This window comes from Jaculus jaculus, chromosome X, assembly GCF_020740685.1.
Source record: "Jaculus jaculus isolate mJacJac1 chromosome X, mJacJac1.mat.Y.cur, whole genome shotgun sequence".
Taxonomy (NCBI): domain Eukaryota; kingdom Metazoa; phylum Chordata; class Mammalia; order Rodentia; family Dipodidae; genus Jaculus; species Jaculus jaculus.
The window spans coordinates 77,333,710-77,357,356 of NC_059125.1; the positions used below are offsets into that span (position 1 = coordinate 77,333,710).

A 23,647-nucleotide genomic window follows, 5' to 3' on the forward strand; every position below is an offset into this window, starting at 1 on the left:
TTGGAATTAGGGTGACACTAGCTTCATAAAAGGAGTCCAGTAAGATTCCACATTCTCTGATTATATTGAATAGTTTGAGAAAAAAAAATAGGTTCCAGTTCTTCTATGAAGGTTTTACTGAGTTCAGCTGATAAGCCAGCTGGTCCTGGACATTTCTTTTGGGGAGGGTTGTTTTTATTACAGTTTCAATCTCCACAGTTGTGATATGCTTGTTTAGGAGATCAATTGGCTCTGAGTTTAGCTTAGGCATGTGGTATGTGTCTAGGAATTCATCCATGACATCCAGATTATTTAATTTTGTGGAGTAGAGGTTATAGAAGTATGCCATGATGATTCTTCCAATTTCATTGATGTCTGTTGTGATCTCTCCTTTTTAATTTCTTATTTTGTTTATTTGAGACCTCCCTTTTTATTTGTTTATCAGTTTGGCCAGATGTTGGTCAATCTTGCTTATTATTTCAAATAAACAGGTCTTCTTTTCATTGAATACACACACACACACACACACACACACACACACACACACATCTTGTAAACTTACTGACAGCAAACTATGGTATTTCCCTCCCCTCACCTGCTTTCCCCTTCATAATTCTGCTGTCCATCATATCCCCTCCCTCACATAATTATTCATTCCTTTACTTTGATATAATCATCTTTTCCTCCTGTTATGAGGGTCTTATCTAGGTATTGCTAGGCACTGTTAGGTCTTGGATATCAAGACCAATTTCTGTCTGGACAGTTGCATTGTAAGGAGTGGTACTCTTCCTTTAGCTCTTACATTTTTTCTGCCATCTCTTCCATAATAGACCCTGAACCTTGGACAGTGTGAGATGTTTCAGTGCTGGACATTCCTCTGTCCCTTCTTCTCAGCACTATGTTGCATTTGGGTCATATGAATGGGCCATCATAAAAGTGAAGCTTATCAAACCAGAAGTGAGATTAGCATTAATATGTGAATATTAGTATTAAGTGTAGTGCTTTCAGGGAAATTTGGTGAAAGTAATACGTGCATTTATCCACACAAGAGCAGGCTTTATAGCCCTAAGGCTCATGACCTCCCCTGCCATAGGCTTTTGATCAGATTTTCAGTACCAGGTACATATTCCCTCCCATAGAGTAGGCCTTCAGTCAGACAGGCCACTATTGCACTTGTTCAGTCATTTGGCCTGTCTGGTTAAACTTGAGGCTTCCAGAATTCACTCTTTTCACCAATAATGACTTCTGTTCCCCTTAAGGCTGCATACAGTGAAGCTTTTTCTTGCTTTCAGTAGGCTTGGCTACAGAGAGACAGTTTTCTGCACAGTATCAGCTTGATTTCTCAGTGACATTGCCACTTGGACATGGGGAATCTTCCAAAATAGGGTCTTATCATCTGTTTCTTATGAGAAACCAAGGGTTATGGCAATAGCCTATAATGTTTTGGAGGCAACAAGTACGTCTCTGGCCAATAACTCACCAGAAGGTAACCCATCCCTGTCACTGAAAATTTTCTAGTAACAATCTATGGCTCTGCATGGGCCATTATTCAAGAAAGTAGATTTTAATATGTTTTGTCTAAAATATATGCTCATCCATTAAAGGAAGTATGGACCCAAAAAAGGAAAGCAATATAAAAATGATATCAAAAGAAAAGAGAGACTAATTGAGAGGGGGAGGGGATTTGATAGAGAGTGGAGTTTCAAAGAGGAAAGTGGAGGAAGGGAATTACCATAGGATATTGTTTACAATAATGGAAGTTGTCAATAAAAATTAAAAAAATTGAAACAAAAATAATAATTCTAGGACTGCAGAGATGGCTTAGCAGTTAAGGTGCTTGCCTGCAAAGGCAAAGGATCTCAATTCAATTCTACAGTATCCATGTAAGCCAAATGGACAAAGTGGCACATACATCTGGAGTTCATTTGCAGTGGATGTAGGCCCTGGCATGCCCATTCCCCTCCCTCCCTCTCTCCCTCTTCCTCATTCTCTGTCAAATAAATAAAAATAAAAATATATAAAAAATAATTCTAGAAAGCTGAGGGGCCAACCATGGATATATCAATCTAAACAATAATGGGGAAAAATACTGTCTGCAATGAGAAAGGATTTAGGGAATAGTCACTTATGACAAGAAAGAATTAAAGCAGGAAACAGATTGATACTCTGGGAGGACTTGGGGTTTAAAACATTACAAGAAGTGTTAAAGGATATGCTTTGAAAACTGAAGAAATTAGAGCTTGAAGATAAATATGGAAACCTAAGCTGTGGTGGAGATTATTGCCTCAGCAATAATAGATGATATATTAAAGAAGGAATTAGATTATCATTCATTCACAGCTAGATAAATTATTTTTTCATAAGAATTAGACATCTTAAAATGATTTTTATAGCAATCAAGAAAGTATTATCTGGTAAGTTAAATACTTCCTATTAAAAATAATCACAAAAGCAGAAGCTATGCATCATGTATGCACAATATTTTTAGATAAAAAAGTGTAAGACTTCATTGTGTTCATAGCTACAGATATGGTAGTCTTGTCTTCTGCACTTTCTAGAAAATAGGTGAAACTCGAAAGTAATCTCTTCTAATTTGGCAGCTTTCAAAGTACTTAAGAGCTGGTAAGTTCCCTTTAAAATTAACAGTACCTGTGTGAGAGACTGTCCCTGTAGGAGCAATAGGTCCTGAGACTAAACTTGGTCAAGATTCAAATTCTGGGTGGGGGCTGATAGAATTTTTTTAAGTATTAGTTATTTGACTGTTTGGATATACTTCCCCCTTGAGTGTTAAAAACCCTATAAGGGGGCATAAATTAACACTTCCATTTTTACCTTTAAGGACAGTTGAAGCTCTATTGGGGTTACTCTTAGGATTTTGTCCTCTACAATTTGTGCCATCTGCTAGGATGGGTTAGGGTTTTAAGATATTGCTGACTATGTGGCTTTCCTTTGAAACATAGGGGATATTTCTCTGTCCAATGACAGCTCTTTTATATAGTCAAACTTCAGGGGTATCCATGATCAATAGGATAAGTGACTTGCTCAAGTAATGAGACTGCTTCACAAGGGTTCTGATATCCTCTTGGTCCTGGATAATCTTGTGAGGTAAAAGCAAATATGATACATGTCTTATTATTAGGTCCTTATGCCTTTAGACTTTGGCCTTTAAGAGAGAATAATGATTTTAATTTTAACCTTTGTATAGTACTTAGGCAGAGTTCAGACAAAAGTAAACTGGGTTTTAATTAAATCCTGATCTTAAGACTCCATTTACTAAGTAATAAAAAAAAAACACAACAAACTTATGATAAAACATGTACTTATCTTGATACAACTTAAATCTGTTCTTTTTTTTAAACAACAGTTTTTAATCTGACAATTCTGTATACTCCTCATACCACATGTACAGTACATTGGGATAACATCACTGCCATGGGCAGAATACCTAACAGTAAAACAAGTATCAGGAAGGAAAACACATTAACAAAGTGGCTTTAAAGGTGGCTGAACAGGGCAGCTTCATATGAGGCAACTCCTGGCAGCTCAGTAGAAGCAGACAGTGTGGAGAAAGGCCCCACCACTCTTCTCTTCAAACTCCTGCAGCAGCTCATCAATCTCATTCTCCATGTTATCAGTGTGCTGGATACACTGGCAGAGCTCACAGATGAGCAATGCCCCTAGAGTGGCCTCTTCATGGTTGTCCTGGATATCGACATTGACCACATGAACAGGCTGGCAGGTCTCCTGTTCTCTGGAGTTTAGATCTTCTACCACCTGGTCGTAGACTTTCTCTTCACAAGTGAGGATCAAATCAAACAGGTCTTTGCAGTTTTGGAACCTTTCTGGCCGGGGTTTGATTCTTTTATTTCTGTCCAACATAGGTAAAATAACAATCTGTGTATATAGTTCTTTGTCTTTCCTGAGGAGATCATTGTACATCTGGTCATATGTGGTTTTGAAGTCATAAACATTGCGTTTGTCAGATGCTGGTCCTGGGAGCGTCACGTGAGTTCCTGTTCCAAAGGACCGGACATTGAACCCTTGTTTGCTGAGTATGTTGTGCCTTCCATGCTCCAGTTCTGGTTACTTGGGCACACCACTGCCACCCACATCAGCGATGACGGCATGGCGCCAACCGCACAGCCCACCGAAGCCGCTCTGCAGCTCCCACCCAAAAGCCGGTTTTGCAAGACTTAAATCTGTTTCTTAAGCCAATTCTTATAAATGTTACCAAAATAAAATCAATATCTTAAAACAATCTAATTATTTTAAAGAGAGTACTGAATTTATATTTTTTATATTTCAATATTTAATTGGAGTGAACTTAATATATATAAACTGATTTTTAAAGTATATATGCATGTGTGACACTTATGTATGTTTGCATGTGCTTGTATGTCTGTGAAGACACATGTTTGTGGCAATGTTTGCATGAATATTATGGTTCAGAGGTCATTGCTCTTCACCTCATTTTCTGGAGACAAGGTCTCTTACCATATTCAGAGCTCAATGGTTTTGCTAGACAAGCTAGTCAGCAAGTACCAGGGAATCCTCCTGTACCCTCCTTCCCTAATGCCGGTATTATAGGTGCATAGCACGACACCATGCTTTTATGTGGGTTCTGGTAATACAAACTCAGGTCCTCATGTTTGTGCTAAAAGCAGTTTATCAGCCCAGCAATCTTCCTAGCCTCCTTTTTGGTTTCAGAAATTGCCAGATTGTCGTTATTGCTTTTGCTTTGAGAGATTAGGGATTGAACCTAGGGCCTTGTGTATGCTATACTGACCAAATACTCTACCATTAAACTATACCCCAAACCCCATCTTTGGATTTTAAGTATCATCGTTCACACATCTTGGTATAACTTACTCAGACTCTCTCTGTTGTGCCTGAAGTTTTGATTTTGTTCTTATCTTTTCTTATCAGTTTTGAAAAAATCTTTAATTTTACTTCAGTACAAAATCATTTATTGGTTTTCTTTTCTCAAATATATTTTTTATTTATTTGCAATGTGTGTGTGTGTGTGTGTGTGTGTGAGAGAGAGAGAGAGAGAGAGAGAGAGAGAGAGAATGGACATTGGACATGTCAGGGCCTCTAGCAACTGAAAACAAACTCAATATGCATTTGCCACTTTTATGCATCTGTCTTTACATGGGTACTGGGGAATCAAACCTAGGTCCTTAGGCTTTGCAGACAAATACCTTAACCACTGAGTGATTTCTCCAGCCCAATATCCTTTCTTATCCAGGAATACCCTTTCATCATTTAGCCTTCATTACTAAAATCATGCTATTATTTAGAACTTACATCACATTTCTCTACTACTTATTATTTTCTTCTAAATTTATTTTATAACTTGTTTGGTTTTCTATTGTCCTTCTCTTTCACCAGAGAAGACCTCACATTTTTGTCTTTTTTCTTAAAATAAATACATTTTAAAAAATTGTATAATCCCCTTCTACCACCTGTTTTTACCCCATCCATCTTTGTACCTTTCCATTGAATCCCCTCTCATTGCCTACTATTCTCTCTCTTATATTAATGTAGTTTACACCCTCTTCCATCATACATGATAACCAGTTGATGAGCCCAATATTATGCAGGTATTTTGCAGGCAGAAACAGCTTATTTGAGGGCATTAATACAATTTTTATCTGGGAGCCAGCATTCCAAAGCACTCATTCCTGTCTATTGATTTTTACCTTCTTTACTGAACCTCTTCCCACTGTAGTCTATGAAAAATTGTAGGGTGTGATAGAAGTGTCTCATTAGGTGCTGAACTCTCAACTTCCACTTCTTCCCAGCACTTTGATGAGTTTGGAGTCTCCAGCTGTCACTGCCATCTGAAAAGAGAAACTTCTGTAATTAAAGTACTAATATGTAAGCATAACCACAGGTAGTTATACAGCAATTTGGTGGGTATAATGTATCCATGTAGCCATAACATAGTAGTAACATCTCCCCAGCCTCCAGGATTTATGATCTTGCCATACACAGTGTTTTGATAAGGTTTTAAGTATTAGGTATGAATTCCCTCTTGAGGAACAGGCTCCAAATAGTTTATTACCCCCACAACAGCCATACCACTATTGCACTAATGAGCACATGTTTCCTAGGTGGCCAATGTTGTAGCTTGTGAAATTGATTGATAGTTAAGACTATCAATGACTTGTCTTCTGTCAGGCTATGTAGTATTTTCAATACTATAAGTGCTAGTCAACAGGGAGGAGCCTTTCAGCTCAGTTGTAGCTTGATTTCTCAGTGTCCTGCAACTGAAGCATATGGTGTTTTCATGCACAGAGTCTTAACATATAGTTATAGTGTGCAACCAATAGCCTTGGCAATATCCTATATTGTTTTGGACACCTTAGATATCTATCTCCCTGACCAACAGCGGGAGGTATTCTACTCCTGGTCCTGAAATTTTTCTGTAACACTATATGGTGATTGGGCATAACATTTGCACCCCTAATGGGTACTTTTGTACAAACTCTTTAAAAGAAACATGTATTTTTAATTAACAAAGAAATATTTTCCCATAAGTCTTATTCATAAACTCTTTAGTTTTGATTAAGCTTCCTCCCACCCTTCATTCCTTGACATAGCAAACTGTTCTAAACTTCAGGTATAGTGAAGGAACAGCATAACATAACAATTTTCCCAACTTATTAAAGAAAATTCAATTAATATGGTGTTAGATACATAATAAGGAAAATTAAGATTACCTGTCCCCCATTGCTAAACATGAACTTTTGTGTCTGCAAAAAATATTAGGCAAACTTAACTACTGCTTGAACTTTTAAAAATGTTCTTTTTCTCAATTATTTCTCTTTTGGTCTCATTGGAGTTTGAGAGTTACAGAATGTTACATTCCATAAAGAGTTGCCCAAGATAAAAACAATTCTAATGACCTTGAGCATCATAATTCACATACAAAATAGGCAAAAAGGAGAGAACATACACAAAGAGCCAAATATCTTTATATGGTAACCTTGAGATTACAGTTTAAAGTACAAAAGGAATCTGCTTCCCTAAATAACAGGGAGAAGTAGAAAATGGTTACTTTTTCTTGGAGGGACAAGTGGAATATTGAAAGAAAATCTAGTGCTAAATGTTGTACAGAAGACTTGCCACTCATTGGGTGTGTTTGGTGTCCCCAGCTAGACCTTGTACAGATGCCCTCTTTACAATAAAAGGTCAACTGGCAGAGGTAATCTGTAATCCTGTAAGAATAAGGAAAATCTGATTTCCCAGCCAGAAAGCTTTAATTTACTTCCCATGAGAGTTCTGGTCCAGCATATTAGAAGCATCTGCCTGTTACCAGAGTCATGATTGGTAAGTAAAGCTGGGACCTGTCAATCATAACTTAGGATATTTTTTCTGGTCCTGGTCTCAACCCCAGAAGTGGGTGCTTTTTCTGGGACTTACAAGACTTCTTCCCTGTAATTATACTAATGTTCTCCGGGTTATAGTACTCTAGGCTTAGCCTCTGTACTATTCTTTGTCCTTCAATTGTGTTCCTGTTTTTGTTTGAGAATGATTCCCCTTCCCACCTAAAAATAGTAAGACACTACAAGGCAGGAGATTCATGTTCTGAGAATAACTCTCTCACATTTTTCAAATGGATTAATAATTACCATCTTATGATATGACTGAGTCTTATTTGATTTAATTCCCCTCCAAATCTTGAACAAGTAACAAGTATATAAGTGGTAAAGAAGACTTCTCACAGAAGTAAGTCATCTGAGTCAGAATTCCCTACACATTTCCAGACGTGATCTGTTTTATTTTCCCCAATCATAACAAGTAGGGTAGGAAAGAATTTGATAAACTGGGGCCCTGATGGAGTAACATGCTCTCCGATGGAAAATTCTTCTCATGGTAAAAAGCAAAGGTAAAAGAGGGTCAACAAAATCATATGAGATTTCTAAATCTCAAAGTTACTTAGGAAGCTGGCATATTTCTTTTCATATCACATTGCCTCAGACAAATTACTATACTGTTTATTTTGTTTGTTTATTTGGATAAGTCAAAAATTTGCATGGGGAATTATGTGGCTGCTGGGAGGAAAATAATACACTGCTTGGTAATATACCACAGCTTGGTAATAAGTTCACAATAAGTAGGGCATAGAAAATAGTATTTAAAAAATTGAACAAAAAATGGCAAAAAGTAATGAATGTAGATTTACCTTTCAAAAATATATTAATTCCTAATAACATGTAAACACAGTTTATCTCTTTTAGGTTAAAAATTGGGCTGAGGAGATGGCACAGGTGTTAAAGGTGATTGCTTGCAAAACCTACTGGCCTGGGTTAGCTCTGAGTTTGATTTGCTACTACCATCATAAAATCAGATGCAAAAAGTGGCATATGCAGCAGGTGATTGTTCTCTGTGTCTATCTGCTTCACCATTGTGCTGGTACCAGGTTCACCAAGAATAAAGCACTCTTGCTTGCTTTCCCAGTTACTCTTAGTTTCAGATGGGGCCCTTTTGAGGTATGATGGGGTGGTTCTGTCCTTAGGATCTGCATCTATCTGAGAAACAGAAGCAGATTCTCCAACAGAGAGTAAAGTAGCACCAGATAAATCATCACTGAAGCAGACCTAACATGAACCCAACATGATTGAGGGAAATTTGTGGAAGAGGAGGCAAAAAGAATGTCAGAGCCACACTTTGGGTCATGATACACAGAGACATTGCCTCCTACTCATAACTGATGGCTAACCTCACAATGCAACACCCATCTACCCCAATAAGAAGGGCCCTGCAGAGGGCTGTGGCTAACAATGGTACTAACTTGACTGTATTCACTGAGTACAAAACTAATTTTTTTTTAAAAAAAGGAAAAAGTGGTGGGCTGGAGAGATGGCTTAGGGGTTAAGGCATTTGTCTGCAAAGCCAAAGGATCCTGGTTAGATTATCCAGGACCCACATTAGCCACAGATCACAAGGGGGATCATGTGTCTGGAGTTCATTTGCAGTGGATAGAGGCCCTTGTACACCTATACTCTCTCTCTCTCTCTCTCTCTCTCATGCTCACTCTCTCTGCCTCTTTCTGTCTCTCAAGTAAATAAAATATACTAAAAATTTTAAAATAAATAAGTGGCATATGCGTCTAGCATTCATTTGCAGAAGCAGAAGACCTTGGCATGCAGGTTCAAATTCTCTCTTTCTCATCTCTCTCTGTCTTGCAAATAAATCAATGGTTCTTATTAAATTAATTAAAGTTAATTGAGCAACTTATTCAATCTGTACTTACAACTATTTCTCATATTTGATATTTTTGTTTTTAATGAATAGACATTATTAATTATGAGAGAAAATATGGACTGGAAGCATGCCACCTCAGCTATCTTTTTAATTTTTTTATTTAATTTAATTTATTTACTTGAGAGCAACAGAGAGAGAGAGAGAATGGGTGCACCAGGGCCTCCAGCCCCTGCAAACAAACTCCAGATGTATGTGCCCCCTTGTGCATCTGGCTAACATGGGACCTGGGGAATTGAGCTTTGAACTGGTGTACTTAGGCTTCACAGGCAAGTGCTTAACCACTAAGCCATCTCTCTAGCCCAACCTCAGCTACTTTTAATGTGACATAAATCATTAAAATAATGCTATTTTTAACCTATTTTCACAAAGGTATTATAACCAGATTATGGTTTTTATTAAAGGGTTATAATAAGCACATAGCTTTAAACAGAATTATAAATTGTGAGAACTTATGGAAATTAATTGACATTTCACATATGTAAGTAAATAAAAATCTGAATATCTAACTCTTAACTTCAACAAAAATATACCACTTAAAATTCATGCCAGTTTAGGGGTATCTATGGCTCAAATCTTAAGAACTATATTAAGTGATATTTTCATTGTTTGTTTTTAAGTAGCTGAACCAAAGGCATCTACCAGTGTTTTATTTATTTTTATATTGCTAGTATGTAGGTTGTAGTTTATCACAATGACAGCAAATCTATCATCCTCTACCTAAAGCTATAATAAGAGTGTGTTCAAATCAACAACTCTTTTTTTCAGAGTAGCTAAACTGTAAATTGTCCTTGACCTGTCACACAAACACAAAACAACCTCCCTGTTAATCTCCCAAAGATAAATAGTTTACTGTTCTTCATTTCGAGCAGGGCTATGTCAGTAGCAACAATGCTTCATATGTCACATCTTTAAAGCAATACTTTTCAACTGATGCTCCAAAGGTAAGTGGGATCTTAAGAAAAAAAAAACAAACATACAATTACTCCCCAATTAACATGTTATGTAGCATTTAATGTTAACATAGTATGTACTAATTAAGATTAAAGATATTCTTTTCTGGGAGTAGAAAATAAATATTACAAAGAAAGTCAAGATGTCAATGAAGAGAATATGAAAATGATTATGAATCATGGGAAGATTTTTCTGTCTGAGAAGGACACATTATTAATTCAAATTCTAAACATTTTCCTATACCAGCCAGAAGAAGAGAGAAAAAGAGAGGGAGAGAAATGGTTTGAAATTTCAGAAATTTTATTCATTGGAAATAATCTAAATATCATTTTTAGGAATTCTAATTTTGCAATAATGTTAATATGTATTGAAAAGAAATATAGCATTAAAAAGATAAGAAAAAACACAAAAATTCTACTGCATATAGGATATAAAATAAGGTTTTTATACACTAGAAATACTGCAATGAATATATATTCTTTACCAATGAGTGTAAGAACATGTTGATGCCAGTAGACTACATCCTTCCTTTTTATGAAATCTTGAAATTCAATTTGAATATGTACTAGGGATATGAAGCATTTAGGAAAAAAAATCCCAAAAACCTACCCATGCTGAAAATTATGGTGTCTCTGATAGAAGAATTATAGTAACAAAATAACTAGCAAATAAATTTAAAGGTCTCAGAAAGGGCTTATTATATCTGTTTCAGAGGTTTCAGTTCTTTGTCATTTCTGTTCTTTCTGACTTGAGATGTAACAGTTCTATTAATCTCAAGGCAGACAGAGAGCAAACATAGTCAAGAAGGAACCAGAGAAAAGATATACCCTTAAAGGCATACACCAAGTAATGCTATTATTCCAACAAGGTTCCCTTGTTACCTGTCAATTCAATATGAATTAATTGAAGGTTTACCCATTGAAAAAAAAATAGTATCCTTCTGTCCCAATTGTCTGTCAATAGTGCCATTAGGTGGAATTAAAAAAAAAAAAAAAACCTTGCACACGTGACTCTTTGAGGGCTTTTTATAAGCAAATCATAAAATTTCAATCATGAGTATCAAAGGCTTATAACTGTCACAATTTAGAAATAAAAAGTCTGCCACAGGTCCAGGTGTTTGAATGCTTTGTATCATTCTGGTGGTTCTGTTTTTGAAAGTTCATGAACATTTGGGACCATGATCTAACTAGCAAAAGTGAAGCACTGTGGTCAGGTCTTCATGGTAATGTCTTTTGTTCCAGGCTTGAGTTCTCTACTTTCTGGCCTGCGAAAACATGAACATGAAATAATGCTAGTTACTGCTAGAGTTGACCAGGCCAAACCAGCAACTATGGCTTCCCTGCCATGATACATGTCTTCTACTGAAATAATGAGCCAAGATAAACCCTCTATTAAATTGATTTTGTCAGATTCTTTGTCACAGTGGGAAACAATTGTTACAAATTCAGAATTTTACAAAGTTAAATGTATTTAGTTCATATGTAAAATGAACTTGAGTATTCCAACATTGTTAAAAATACAAGTCTAAAGTTCCTCAGACTCAAGTTTCCTCTCCCCCACCTGTGAGCACCTGAAAAATTCAAAATACAGATTACAGTCGTCTCACAAAATGATGGGGCGGGAAAGTGTAAGCATCCCCATTCCAAGAAAAATAAATCTGAGATTAGAGGAAAATGGGGCCAAAGCAAGACCAAAACAAGCCAAGGAATGAATTAAAACCTCCATGATGCTCTGTATTTCATTTGGGGTATGTGATGATGTGACATAAGTTCCAAAGGTCTGGGGCAGTTCTGTTTCTATGAACATTTCAGATACAGCCACATGGTCTTTCTTCTGAGCAAGCTCTGCAAGCTGTAGATTTCCTTGGCAGAAGTTCCATGTTCCTGTCATCTCTTTAGTGCACCTTTAGCCTCATGCTCTTATCTTCACACGTTGTCTTCTCAAAAGCTGCCTACAGAGATTTGTACTTTGCCTCACATTGCCTCAGTTTGAAATAAAAACTCTGCATTCAGCATAGAGAAAAACCAACATCACATAGATGCCAAAATCTGTAAGCAGCAGGAATATCAGCCAGGACCACTTGGACTATGGATGAAATGGTGTCTGAGAACCTGGATGAATAACAGTCAACACTTCCATAGAGGAGTCTGCAATCCAATAGCTGATTAACAAAGCACAGCCAAATAACTTGTTCTTGAGGACACGTTTGAATATGTATTACATAGTAAGACCAAATTTTTTACATTTAAAGTGACTACATATATCTGGAGACCAAATGGCATTCGTTGTCTTTTGCAATTATACCTCATCGTTTTTGTTGTTTTGTTTTGTTTTATGAGACATGGTCTTTCAGTGAACCTGGAGTTCACAGATTCAAGTAGTCTTAGTGGCTAGTAAGCCATAGGTTTTCTCCTGTCTCTCAATTTCCAGTACTGAGATTAACAGTATGCCACTTTCTCCAGCTTTTCTATAGGGATTCTAAGGATCCAAACTCAAGTCCTCTTGCTGACATGGCAAACACTTTACTTGCTGAGCAAACGCCTCAGCCTACCTATTGCAGTTTTTGAACATTAGCTAAAAAACATGGTATTCACTTTTCAATCCTAGCTCTGAATGCATACTATATAGTTTCAACAAAGGGTGAAGCAGGAAGAGAAACTCAAGTCTGTAAGCAATGTACCTGAGTAGAGTGAGAGAGCTACTTCAAAGAGTGTTGTTGCTTAAATAAAGCAAGGGTTGGTTTTTCTTATGAAAATTCCCTTGAAACTGTTTGAATATGTTTTCCTCTTAGCACCCCTACCAAATAAGTATTCCTTGTAAGTGACCAATAAAAATGCTGACACATAATATTGTAGGACAATGTAGCTACTGCTTGAATATCATCTGTCATTTTGCATTACTTTGATATACCATGGACATTTTGATGCCTTTGGATGTGACAAGTCACCTAGCAATGTCATCTACCAAAATTATGAGTAAAATATATATAAACACAATTGTGCACAATATGACATTAAATATTTATAGTGTGTGTATGCATGTCTGTGCTTCTTTACCTAATTCTCTCTTACTGGTGCATTTAAAATGGAAAAGCACAGGTTCCATGCATCTGGATGACTGGCTGACATAGGTATGGATGTATAGCTATACAATTACACTAGAGGTACTTTTTTGAACAGCTGCTGCATGTCTACTCAGAAAATTCAAGGGTTCCTAGGTCAGCTGCTTCCTATTTATTCAAATTTATATTGACTGGCTTCAGAAAGCAAATCTGACAAAATGATTAATTAGACTTTATAGCTCATTGGCAGGCTGTAGTTTAATAGAATTAGTAGAGCTCAAGTTCATCTTTAAATACCATTATAGTCTTCATATTAAAATGTCAAATTGTATTTTTCAGTTTTTACAAAATCCAAGATGACTTTTTCCAAATTTGTAGTGATAACAATGAAAAACTAAACAGGATACCTTATTTCACACACAGCTTTCATAACAATTAAAATATTTTCATAAAATTTATTCAATATGTCAACATGTATAGATTTGCAATAGAAATTTAAAACGATTTCCAAATACATAATGAAGTGCTACATGGTAATATATATCTGATATTTATCTTTGTCAAAGTAAATAAAGATATAAAAATGTAATGTGATGCTTGAACATTTACAATTTCATGTTTGATTATTTTTGTCCCAGATCAGCCTTGAAGAGGAAATATGAGTAAAGGAATATTTTGTATATTAAATTCTATTTATAATAATACCTGAATTAATTTTGGATATGAATTCTCATAAATAAGTATGGTACAATAAACACATAATGAATGATTGCTTATATCAGAATAATAAGACTGATTTTATGCCAAAATAGATATCTCAAATTGTGAATGTTCAGAGCTGAACACCTGATCATTTATAACTCACTTCAACTCCAATATCTTATTTTATGGAAAGTGTACTTTTTCTACTGTGCAAGTCCAGCACTTTGAAGTTTATGTGTGTGTATGTGTCTGTGGAATATCCACATACAACCTGGTAGAGTCAAATTATCTGTACTTTTAAAATTTGTCTTCAATCAAATCAGTTCTTACCACTTTAATTATACCTAACCCTGTCTAAATTACCACATATATGCGCACATTAATGAGCCATCTAATTTGCTTTCCTACTTCTGCACTTTTCCTCCTATAAAATGCACCACAGGACAATTACAACAATCCTGTTAAGATCATGTTATTATTCTCAAACTCACTTTATTCAGAGGACAATTCTAAGTGATCTAAGTCAAAAAATTCTCCCATGTTCTTCCCACAACTACCCATCCCATTTCTCTTTATTATTATTTTTTACTAGTTTCTTCTCCCATATATTTGGTAGTAGATGAAATATGTCAATCATTTGCTCCCCTCTGTGTCTGTCTCTGTCTCTGGCTCTGGCTCTGGCTCTGGCTCTGGCTCTCTCTCTCCATATATATATATATCTGCTTTGACGATTCCTGCAATTATTTGCTTGATTACACACCACATTATTTCATTATTTCTGGTAAACATTCTCTTGAAGGAAAACTTTTTTTAAAAGCAACACAATGTTTGGTATTTTTTTTAATTTAACAAAATCAATTTATATTTCCTATTTCTTATTTTATTAATTAATAACATTTCCCTTAATAAAATATACACTCTGTGAAGTCCAGGATCATTACATGTGTTGTTCACTGATACATCTCCATTTTGATTTTTTTGGTGAAAAGTATGAAACTGAGGGCAACCTTCGAGAATTGTGATTTAAATTCTGAAATTAATCCATATACTTCCTACACTCATGATAATACAGGATTGGATGTGTTAACCCCTTAGTTTGTATAGACAATGAGCAAACATTTTTATTTTAATTTTTCACTATACTGCAAATTCAATTAAAAAAATGCCACATTAATTTACTACCTACAAGCCCCTTTAAGACCTTATTTATCTTTATTTCTCATGAGGGAATAATATCTATTTTACAGACTGACCTTTAAAAGATACAGTAAAAGAAGGACATTTCAAAGTATAATAACTCAAAAATGCTGCCAAATATTAAAATTTGTCAGGTGCTTTAGTTTGATATTTGGAATCCCTCTTGGAAATTCACTGATATTATAAAATATCTTCTAAAGATGAAAGTGACAGAATACAACTATTTTCCAACCTGGCTGAGTTTTTAAAAAGTTATCCTTTTGTTATCGTTGAGGATCTAATACAAAATACTTTTTATAAAATTTTAATTTTAATTTTTAATTAATATAATGACTTCATCTTTTTTTAGTAAGAAAATTTAGAGCGTAACAGCAATTAAACTCAATAAATATTGTATTTTATTTAACTACAGGGATTGGGCTTTAGGTCACAGGTGGAATACATTTCTAGCATCTACAAAGGCCCTAGGTTCCATCTCAAATATTGCAAAGCATCACAGAAGACCAAAGGGACAAATATATTAAAAAAAAAAAAACCAACTAAACTGTATTATTTGAAAATACGTAAAGGTTGCTATAAAAAGAGAAATGGTAAGGCAATTTCCTTTTTTTTTTTTTTTTTGTTTGTTTTTCAAGGTGGGGTCTCTCCCTGGCTCAGGCTGACCTGGAATTCACTATGTAGTCTCACGGTGGCCTCGAACTCTCGGCAATCCTCCTACCTCTGCCTCCCAAGTGCTGGGATTAAAGGCATGTGCCACCACGCCCGGCATAAGGAAATTTCTTTTGCAGAAGGCATATGTAGACATTTTCTCTGTGGAGCACAGAATGCCAGTGTGTGAGGGAAATGGGATAGGGAATTAGAGGGCTCAAAAACAGATATTTGCATTCCTAGCTCCTTACTTGTGAGTAGATACTAGTGTATTTCTTCCTAGATACTATTTAAACAGATTATTTGAAAAATCTGCTGTATATAGGTCCACAAAGGTGGCTAATATTTATGGTATATTAGATTAATTCTTCTCAAAACTTTCTCCCTGGTGCACACCTATAAGTTCAAACTCATGTGACTAAAGCTGTGCTTGGTCTCTAAAGCAGTTACCTTCTTGATGCTGGAACAAAATCTTTACCACAATTAGTTTATAGGGGGAAAAAAAGTGTTATTTCCAGCGTAAAGTTTTTAAGTAAAGATTCATCATGGCAGGGCAAGCATGGCAGAAGAGATAGGAGGGTATGATATTTTCTCATATCAGTTGAGAGGAAGTGGCAAGAGGGTACCTGGCTCTGGCCAGAAGGGATGAATTACAAAGTCTTAAGGCCTGCCACCAGTGGCATACTTCCTCCTGTAAGAGTCCATCTTCCAACAACTTCACTAGCTGGGACTCTTGGGACTATAGGGGACATTTCAGATCCAAATAACCACATTACACTCCTGGCCTTGCATCCAGTACAACTTTTAAAACACTCATAGTTGTTATCATTCCCAACTCTGTACTGCTACTCTTGTTTATCCACAGTTTAATTTGAGACACAAGGCAATCTAATACCTGCAAACCATAGAAAGTCAAAACATGAGTTATATATTTCCAAAACATAATGAGACACAGGACATATTTCCATTGCAGAAAGAAGGTATAGCAAGAAAATATATTTTGCTAATGTTGGATAAAAACCAAGCAAGGCAAACATCAAATTCTTCAGTTTCATTTCTGGAACCTGGGAATTCTAATGAAATTCTTGGGTTCTAAAAAGCTTGGACAATTCCACATCTCAAGCTGTGTCACTTGCAGACTGGACAGCATTCACCCCTGAGTAGAATCCCCTCTGTGCTGTATCAGTTTTGTTTGGTAGGCTTTCCTTAGTCCTCACATCTCTGAAATCCTAGAGTCTCCACTGAAACCTTCCGTTCTTTTTTTCTCTTTAAAAGAAGACACATCGTCTGAGCAGGACAAATTCAGTAATAGAGATTTTTTTTCTGAGGTAGGGTCTTGCACAAGCCAAAGCTGACCTGGAATTAACTATGTAATTTCAGGCTGCCCTCTAACTCACAGCAATCCTCCTACCTCGGCCTGATATTAAAATTGTGTGGCACCACACCTAACAGTACTGGAGCTATTTAAACACACATTTATGTTTATTATTTATTTGTAATAAAAGAGACAGAGAGAGAGAGAGAGAGAGAGAGAGAGAGAGAGAGAGAGAGAGGGAGAGAGAGAGGGAGAATGAATGGGAATTCCAGGGTCTCTTGCCGCTGAAAAGAAACTCCAGACACATGCACTCCTTTGTGTATATGGCTTTATATGTACACTTGGCAATCAAACCCAGGCCATCAAGCTCTGTCAGTCAGTTCCTTTAGCCACATAGCCATCCTGCCAGTCCTGAAACCACACTTTTTATCTTCATAGTTCCATGCAATGGCTTTACAGGGTCTCCTTGCAGGGATCTCAGCCCTCCTTTCACAGATTTTGCACTGTCAAGCATCAGTAGCTCCACAATTGCATGCCATGACCTATTCCAGCATTTTCATATTTCCAAACAATTACCAAGTTGGTATTATTGGCAAATTTGTACATTCATGAGGTAGGATAAAGCTGAATTTGAAAAGTAGGGAACTCTTAGACTCCCTGTTTCTAAAGAATGAGCAATTCTAATTTTTAATCCATCCTAATCTCAAACAATTGTAGTGGAAGTGACCTAAAAGCAGTGTGCATTTTGTTCTATGTCAAACTTTACATTTATATATCCTTCTGCTGTGTGTTTACTCTACCAAACATGCCAGCCCACTACTTTCAAATTTAACTTCTGTGCAGATTCTTAGGACACAGGGAGAATACAGCTAGCCTCTCTATCAAAACATCATAAAAATTGCCTGTAGCCCAGTTGCCAAAAAAATTTCCCCTCAGAAATTTCATTAACCAAGCATTCACAATACACAGATCTGTATACATTGTAGTCTGTCAAACTGTCATCAGAATGGGCCATGATACCTTGTTTAAAGTGTCTCTATTCCAAAGTTCCAAATCTTTTATTACTGCAGCAAATCAGTCCCAAAAGACTAAAATCCACATGGTAAGTTTATCACAAGTACTCGTTGCCAATATTCTATTTCAGTTACATTCTAGTTGCTTGGATAAAACTCACAAACAGAATCAGCTTGTGGAAGGAAAATTTTTTAGGTTAGAGTTTCAAGGGAAACTTTCATCATGGTGGGAAAAGTGTGAGAGAAAAGACAGGCATGGCATCACATTTTATCACATTAGCTCAGAGGATGCAGCAAAAGTGAGTTAGCTACTTCTGACAAGATAGGTTAGATTATACAACCCTGAGGCAGTCACCCAGTGAAACACTTCCCCCAGGAAGTTCCTTCCTCCTTGAAGACTTCACTGGCTTTTGCAATCCCCTCCAAAGGCTGGGGATCAAGTATGAGATTAATCACAAATACATGAGGCTATGGGGGACATTTCAAATTCAAACTATTGTAGTGTCCAAACTCATTGTTTACTAAAAGAAAAGATACTCTGAAAAATATTATATATACTTTTCAATGTTTTGTCATTTAGTGTTCATTGAAAGAAACAAGATATTTTGAAATGAAATGCAGCTTATAGAAAAGTTTTAATGTGGAATACTCAAAACCCATTTTTTCTACAATTTTCAAAATTTTAAAGACAAGCAAGAAGTTAAATTTAAATTATACGTGTTCTAATAAATATGAATATAAAATATTTCTATATCTTGCAGATTTAAGATTTCTATCCTCATTTCATACATATATAATTCAACTGCAAAACTTTAAATAATACATCATTAATTAAACTTTTCAAAGCATTAAAATATTTTGCTAAATGTATATTTTATTTCACACTCATATTTTATCATATTATAGAATGGATTAATATGTAATTATGACAATAAGAATTCATGCTATAATAAGCACTAGAAAATATATAACTGAATCTTGATAAGTATATAGTTCACTTGATAAGAAAAAAATATTGGGCCTGTGATAGAGTTGCCTATTTGCTCCACATGTCAGCTAATACTTTACTTTTAATTTGAATATTTGCTTATTTTCAACCTCTTAGAGACACAAGTAAATACAAAGCTATAAAAGCAAACATCTAATAATCTTACTTATTTCTTGTTATTAAAGTGATAGTAGCAACTTAGTATATGTTCATATGTTCATTCTTGTTCATATGCTCATTTCATCTTCATATTCATTCTCTCTCTCTAATTTATCCTTGCTGATGTAAAGATTTGACCGCGGTCTGTCTGCTTGATCCATGCTGTTCTCATCATGATGAAACTTCCCTTTGGAACTGTAAGATGAAATAAACACTTTCCTTCCATAAGCTGCTTCTGGTTGAGTATTCTGCCCAAGAAATGAGAATGTAACCTATAAAGCACACACACACACACACACACACACACATACTTGTATGCTATTTTAATTTACTGTAATACTATAATGTCTTTAAAATATAAAAACTAACAACAATGAATATTTTAAAAGATTTTCTCATAAAATATATAAATTTTACTATTGAAAAAAATGTTACTATTAAAATCAGAAGAAACAGATTACTGAATCCAGATTACGTAAAATAAAATAAGCACAATCTATTGTGTTTACATCATGTAGCACAATTTATGTTAGCTGATTTATATATAGATCATCGCTTTTATTAGCCATAAAAGTCATGTAAAGATAGTATTAGTAACTCCTTTATAAATAAGTAAAACATGGGTACACAAGGTTAAATACAAAGTTATGCATTGATTGCACTCATGCTACTTTCTGACCTATAAAAGAAAAACCTGAAATTGCCATGAAATGTCAATAAATGACTTATTCTCTTGATTGCCACTTAGAAAAAATAATGTTGCTTTACAACTGATACATATACCTCTCAGTTCATTCTATTTACATTTGTAAATAACATCTATCTATAATCTACATATAATCACTTTTCCATCCTTTGAGACAGTGAATACAGAGAGGCAGCTCCAGTAAACCTTGTGTTAAATCATGTAGCCAGTCCACCCTCACTTTTAGGAAATGAAAAGACAATTTGTTAATGTATTTAAAATCCTTAGCACAGTGTTTGTCCTATTGTAGTTTCTTTGAAAATTATAGTTCAGTTTCCATTTAAATGGTGAGAAAGACTAAACTGACATGTCTTCTATTTGATTGTTTAATACACATGAACAATAATATTTTTTGGTTAGCTGGATAAGTAAAACATTTTAATGAAACTAATGATTGGAATTATATACTTGAAATATTTGCACAGTTGTTCTGATGATTTTAGGAAATTGTACATGAATTTACTGTCTCCCATCCCAGCTGATTTAATATGTAGAAATTTATATATATTTTCTCAGAATGAATAAAGAACAAAGAAAAGATGAAGGGTAATTGCTGTATAATATTTTTATTAATCTTCCATATTGAAGAGAGTGGAAGAACTAATAGTGCTGTCATTTTCTACTGGGGAAAATTTGAGAGGAAATCAGAGTTCTAATTAAATGTGGGTACTTATTTAAAGCAATTAATAATTATTAGACTCAGTCTATTCATGTGCAGAAATGATGGACTAGATACCTATAAAAATGTAGTACTACTTATTTTATGATATGTTGACATTCATTGGAGGGACAAAACTGCTCAAAGAGCTGGAATACTTCTTCTGAAGCCTGGTTAGTAATCATAAATGTCACTCAATGTTATCATTATCCATGGAGACTTTACCCCTTTCACTGTTGCATCTGAATCTCTGTGGATCAATCCCCAATTGTACATATTTATTCATTTTAATGGATTTAGCTTCACAATGATAGAGAATTGAGAATGAAGAGTTGTTTCATATACCCCTTTCTTCAAACATTGATAGCTTTCCCCAGCCACAATGCACTTCCCACAGTAGTATCTTTTTTATAGCTGATAAACTTATATTAATACAACATATTTTCCAAAGACAATTGCTTGTATAAAAGATCATTTTTAATATTATACATACTATTGGGTGAGAACAATAATGATATGAATTCGCCATCATAATTTAATGTAGAGTAGCTCACTTCTTTAAAAATAATCTGTGCTTGGGCTGGAGAGATGGCTTAGCGGTTAAGCGCTTGCCTGTGAAGACTAAGGACCTCGGTTCGAGGCTCGGTTCCCCAGGTCCCACGTTAGCCAGATGCACAAGGGGGCGCACGCATCTGGAGTTCGTTTGCAGAGGCTGGAAGCCCTGGCGTGCCCATTCTCTCTCTCTCCCTCTATCTGTCTTTCTCTCTGTGTCTGTCACTCTCAAATAAATAAATAAATAAATAAATAAAAATTAAAAAAAAATCTGTGCTTTAACTTTTCTCCCACAACTCCATAGTAACAACTACTTTTATTATTTTCATAGGCTTTCCTTTTCTAGAAAGGTATATAATTGCATGAATACTGTATATAGTCGTTTTATGTGGCTTTTTCTACTACTGTAATGTAAGTTTACATTTTCTTTCATGTCTTTTAATAGCTTCATAGGTCATTTGCTTTTAATGCTGAATGATTTAGCCTTATCTAGATATTTCAGTTTAATTATACATTTTGTTAATGAAGGACATCTTGGTTTTCCTCCAGGTTTTGAGAAATAGGAAAAATGTTCCTTTGAACATCTATCTATGAGTTTTTGAGTAAATTTAGGTTTTAAACTGCTCTGTATTAAGAACAAGGAGCACAATTACTAAAACATATAGTAAATCAATTATGGGACTTTAAAAGAAACTGCCAAACTATCATCCAAAGTGGCTGTGCCAATTTGTATTCTCAAAAATAATGGAAGAAATATCTTACTGACTCAGATCCTTGCTAGGATTTTGTGTCATCAATGAACTGGAGGTTGGCCATGCTAACAAATGTATAGTGGACTCTTGTTACTAACAAAATATGATATGGAGCATCTTCCCATATGATTATTTGCCTTCTGCATATCTTCTTTGGTGAGGTTTTTTATCACAACATTAGGCTCAGTTTTTATACAGGTTGTTTATTGTCTAAGACTTTTTGTGTGGATATTTGTGTTAAGATTTATTTTTATTTATTTATTTATTTATTAGCGACAGAAAGAGGGAGAAAGCAAGAGAGAGAGAGAGAGAGAGAGAGAGAGAGAGAGAGAGAGAGAGAGAGAGAGCACCAGGGCCTCTAGCCACTGCAAATGCATGCACCACCATGTGAATCTGGTTTATGTGGGGCATGGAGAATGAAACCAGGGTCCTTAGACTTGGCAGGCATGCCTTAACTGCTAAGCCATCTCTCCAGCCGTGTGGTAATGTTTTAATACTAAATATTTCTTTTGCTAATATTTTCTTGTACTCAGTGGATCATTATTTCCTTCCCTTATTATTATCTCTCTCAGAAAATAAAATTGTAATTTTATTGCACTCCCCGTTATCATGAATTTTGTCTTTTGTGCTGCAACTAAATAAAACAACATTTCCAAACCTATTGTCAGCTAGGCTTCCTCCTTATAATCTCTGTCAAGTATGGCAGTTTTGTGAACATTAGGTCTATTGTCCATATGGAGCTATTTTATGAAAGGTTTCAGGAATACATCTAATTTTCTATATTATTGTTTGCATGCTATTTCTGCTTTTATCAGAGCCATTTATTATCATTGCTCAGTTGCATTTCTTTTATTGCTTTTATAAAAAAAAGTTGACTATATTTGTACTGTCTGTTTCTGAAATCTTATTGCATTCTACTGAATATATATATTCTTTTACAAATATCAAACTGTCTTATTTACTATAGCTTCATAGTAAGTCTTGAATTTAATAATCTTATTTCTATAACTATCTTTTTTTAATATTCATTCTTTTAACATTGTATTAACTGTTTGGATTTTCATGGCTCCTTGTAAACAATAGAGACAGCTTTTTATAGTCCAAAAAATCACTTTCTAAAATTCATTGAGGTTGTTCCTAATATGCAGAGGAAAATAGAAAGAAGTAAAAACTTCATAATATTGAGGGTGTTATAAACATGAAATAGTTCTTCATTTATTATATTCTATGATTTATTTCCTCAAATATTTGTGCTTTGTTTCACATAGATTTTATATGTATTTCATTACTTTTATACGATCATTTATTTGGTAGGTGTGTTAATATAAATTGCAATGTTTTTTATGTCAAATTCTATGTGTTCATTGCTGGTACACATGAAAGCAATTGAATTTTGTATATTACTTTTTATCCACCAATTTTGCTATAATCACTTATTAGTAATGGGAGATTCTTTTTCAGGTTTTTACATATTCTACATAGGCAAGTGTGGTATTTTAAATGAAATGTTATCAACAAGTTCATGCTTTTCCACATGTAGTCCCAAGTTGGTGGCAACATGAAAACTTTGTGTAGTGTATGGGAGGTACAGCCTTGATAGAGAAGGTATGTTGTATCTGTGGGCTTTGTTGCAATATAACCCAGCTCTAAGCTC

The 23,647-nt window shown here is 35.1% G+C and overlaps 1 pseudogene; it reads right to left on the reverse strand.

Annotated features, from left to right (window-relative positions):
• Nucleotides 1-3,388: 3,388 nt before the first annotated feature.
• Nucleotides 3,389-4,106, reverse strand: LOC101602760 (annotated as a pseudogene).
• Nucleotides 4,107-23,647: the final 19,541 nt, after the last annotated feature.